Source organism: Mastomys coucha, unplaced genomic scaffold (assembly GCF_008632895.1).
Source record: "Mastomys coucha isolate ucsf_1 unplaced genomic scaffold, UCSF_Mcou_1 pScaffold12, whole genome shotgun sequence".
NCBI lineage: Eukaryota > Metazoa > Chordata > Mammalia > Rodentia > Muridae > Mastomys > Mastomys coucha.
Window position 1 is genome coordinate 56,750,860 of NW_022196894.1, and position 4,677 is coordinate 56,755,536.

The window sequence follows — 4,677 nt, forward strand, 5'->3', positions numbered from 1 at the left end:
TTTTGTCCTTTTGGTGTCTTGATTGATAAGAATGGAAAGAATTTCTTTTCTGGTCTAATTTATTTGGAGTTCTGTAGGTTTCTTGTGTATTTATGGGCACCTCTTTCTTTAGGTTAGGGAAATTTTCTTCTATAATTTTGTTGAAGATGTTTATTGGCCCTTTAAGTTGGGAATCTTCACTGTCTTCCATACCTATTACCCTTAGGTTTGGTCTTCATATTATGTCCTGGATTTCCTGGAAGTTTTGGGTTAGGAGCCTTTTGCTTTTTGCATTTTCTTTGACTGTTGTGTCAATGTTTTTTGTTGTATCTTCTGCTCCTGAGTTTCTCTCTTCTATCTCTTATATTCTGTTGGTGATGCTTGCATCTATGACTCCTGATCTCTTTCCTAGGTTTTCTTCCTCCAGAGTTGTCTCCTTTAGTGATTTTTTTTTTACTGTTTCTACTTCCAATTTTAGATCCTGGATGGTTTTGCTCAATTCCTTTACCTGTTTTGTTGTGTTTTCCTGTAATTCTTTATCGCATTTTTGTGTTTCCTCTTTAAGGGCTTCTACCTGTTTACCTATGCAATTCTGTATTTCTTTAAGGGTGTTAGGGTGTTATTTATGCCTTCTTAACATCCTCTATCTGCATCATGAGATATGACTTGAAATCCAAATCTTGCTTCTCCTGTGTGTTGGGGTATTCAGGACTTTCTGTTGTGGGAGAACTGGGTTCTCAAGATTCCAAGTAGCCTTGGTTTTTGTTGGTACGATTCTTGTGCTTGCCTTTCACCATCTGGTTATCTCTGGTGTTAGATGGTCTTGCTGTGTCTGGCTGGAGCTTCTCCCTCCTGTGAATCTGTAAGCCTGTGTCATCAGTCCTGGGAGACCAGCTCTCTCCTGGAGGAACTTGTGTACAGAGGGCTGTGGAACAGTCCAAGCTCCAGATGTAGATGTTGACTGGAAGGATCCTGTCTCAGCTGGCCACTGTTCCTGTGTCTTGCATGCTTCTGGCTAGTTCTTCTCTATACAGTTATTAGAGAGAAAGTTGCTATCTCACCTCTGTGCCTTGGAGTGAAAGCACTCTTGGGAGAACAGCTCTCCCTTGGATACTTGAAGTTCCTATAGTAATCTTAATTGCTGGACATAGAACTGTAAGATGTGGCATTGTTCAGTTCAACATTGGTCTTGCTTTGGTCCAATCTTGCCTTGCTCTTCTCCTATTTGTACCTTTGGAATTGGGATGATGAATTTATATCACTGTCTGATGGAGGTGTGTATTTTGTTCTTTTGATTTTATTAGAGGGTTGGCACAATTAGGATGTTACCATACATATGTCATTAGGTGAAATTTTGACTTTTGACTAGTACTTGAACTTATTAAGACAATGGAGTCATTAAAGTTATATCTAATGCTCTTTGTATTAAGAGGTGACCATAAGTACAGGATACCAGGGGTGGAAGGCTTTGGTTCAAAAGCGACATATTCACTATGTGAGTAGTGGGTTGTACTGATGTTGGTTGTATTCTAATGCTAATATTGGTCTCCAAAGACCTGGTTGTGCCAGAGAAGAGTGAATCTGTACATAGACCCAAGTGACAGTGTGACCTTGCCTTCAAGTTATTTTTGACTGATAGCCAATAGCTAGGCATAAGAAACATAGGTGGGGTTTAGGGTTTCTGGGATTGGGGATCAGAGGAGAACTATGAGAGAGAGAAGAAAGTGAATGGCAAAGTGATATATTCTATGAGTTAGGTGAGTCATGAAAATTTGGCCCTGAAGAATTGCAAATTGGAGTTCAGAGCAGTCCAGATGAAACATAGTAAGTCGTAAGTAATAATTTGTGGTTATCAATAGGAAAATAGATTCTAATATCATAAAGGGTAGATATCTTCCAAGCTCTTGTGCTGTTTAAAAGTTACTGTAAATATAAAGGTTGTGTATGACTTTTATCCAGGAACTAACTGGTCAAAGGTAGGGTTTAAACCCCAGATTGGGATTAAATATTTCTACAACACACGGGGTCATGTGTTTATACAACAAAAACGTCAGGAAGTGACAATTACTTTTTCTTAATATATTAATTTGAAAATTAATATTACCAACATATCCTAATTGATTGAAACCCAAAAATATGAGGAATTAGAAATTTGTCGATTGTCATCCAATGGTCTCTCTAATTTGGTAATTGGAGGAATAGGTCCAATATTGTACAATCTATATATACTTTCAGCTTGTTTGTGACAGTGTCTTGCTGTGTACAACATAAATCTTGCTTGAAATATTGCTTCTCCTATCTCAGCCTCTCTATTAATAGTATTGTTTATTTCATGTCTTTACACTATACTATGTTTTTCAGGACAGCTTATATATTTCAAAAGTATTTATATACCCAAAAGAAACATAGACGATTAACTAGGGAGGTTGCTTGTAAGAGAACAACAACGAGTGAGACTGAATGCTTTGCTTGATGTCTGTAACTCTTGTATCAAGTTTGAAGAAGAAGACTTTATAAGTTACTCTTTCTCTGAGATGAATGCTTTTCCAAATTATCACAGCTAATGAACCAAATTCTTACCCTCACCTAATGTCTGTGCCACCCTCCAAGCAGAACCATTGTTCATTGAAACAGTTGTTGAATGACTTTATGGATAGACCATCTTAATACATACACCATTTCTTAAACGAATGTAACCTGTTCTCTGTGGGCTGAGAATGAAGTCACTCACTCAAGTCAAATAGCTTTGACCATAGCAGGAAGTCTGTATCCAAAAATTGAGCCTACAATTCACTTCTTGGTGCAGCAGAACTATCAACTCTCAGCTTAGCTACAATGGAGGTAAAATCCTTTGGTGATGTGAGGATCATTGAAATACAGCCTTATTACAATGAAACCCAATGTCTAAAAATTTTTTCTTATTTTGGGCTTGTACCACAGTAAGAGCCAAGATTTTAAACTCTACTAAATACAAAACAAACAAGAAGACAAAAAAAAACATGAATTTATGAAATTCTTAGGCAAATGGATGGAATTAGAAAATATCATCCAGAGTGAGGTAGCCCAATCACAAAAGAGCACACATTGCACTCATTGATAAGTGGATATTAGTCAAGAAGCTCAAAGTACCCAAGATACAATACACAGACCACATGAAGCTCAAGATGAAGGAAGACCAAAGTGTGGATAATTTGGTCCTTCTTAGAAGGGGGTAACAAAATACCCATGGAAGGAGTTACAGAGACAAAGTACTGAGCAGAGACTGAAGGAAAGAAAGGCCATCCAGAGACTTCCCAACCTGGGGATCCATCCCATATACAGTCACCAAACCCAGACACTATTGTGGATGCCAACAAGTGCTTGCAGACAGGAGCCTGATATAGCTGTCTCCTGAGAGGCTCTACCAATGCCTGACAAATACAGAGGTGGATGCTCTCAGTCAACCATTGGACTGAGCACAGGGCCTTCAATGAAGGAACTAGAGAAAGAACCCAAGGAGCTGAAGGTGATTGCAGCCCCATAGGAGGAAGAACAATATTAAACAACCAGTACTCCCAGAGCTCCCAGGGACTAACCCAACAACCAAAGAGTATATACATTGAGGAACTCATCGCTCCAGCTGAATATGTATCAGAGGATGGCCTTGTCGATCATCAATGGGAGGAGAGGCCCTTGGTTTTGTGAAGACTCTATGCCACCATGTAGGGGAATGCCAGGGATAAGAAGCAGGAGTGGGTGGGTTGGTGAGCAGGGCAAGGCATGAGGGGATAGGAAGTTTTTGGAGGGGAAACCAGGAAAGGGGATAACATTTGAAGTATAAATAAAGAAAATATCTAATAAAAAATGTTTTTAAAGAATTACTGTATGAATCATCTCAGATGCAAAGGGCTTAGAAGGCCTGATCCCTGCAACTCTGATGTCTGTGGCATACACAATCTCTCTGCTGTGCCAACTTGAGTCTATGTGTGCAGCTTTTCTCAGAAGATAGGCTAGGATTCTGTCACCTCCAAAGCCCTCAGGTCACCAATGTTTTGCCTTCATGCTTCACACGAAGTTCCCTCAGAATCTCTTTGCATGGATCTAAAGCTGCCACACATTGTCTAGCCACGGCTGCCTGCCATGACTCCTTCTCAGCCTTGCACCTTCCATTCCTTCAAAGGTAGTACCACATGGCTGATGGTTGCAAGTTCTGCTTGCAGATTAAGCTATATTCAGTACACATTTCCACCACAGTGGCACATTGCACTCTGTTTAAAGCACTTATGGGTTTCTCTTGCCCAAAGTTTCAAACTACTCCATATTCCTATTGAATAGGGGTTTCAATATGTTAGCTGCTTTGTTTCTGAGGAAACACCCTGCTAGACAATTGCTTTCTAGGACCAAGAAACTATTTTTTTTATTTTCAGTTAGGTTCTCTGGTTTCAAATATATTTATATCATCACAAGTTGAGTCTTTGATGGGTGGGTTTTTTCCTACCCTCAAGGCAAATTCCTTACTGTCCCAGTGTAGAGGACCAGGGTTCACTTTAATGGAATGAATTCCTTGATCAGATATAGATGCTTTATACTCAATATCACCTTGTACAACACTTCACTCTTAAACACTTTCCTTACCAATGGCTACACTTTAATATCTCTTTTTACTCAACTATTGATCACTTTCCTGATCTCCTCCACCCTGTCTCTGCCCTCTCTCTT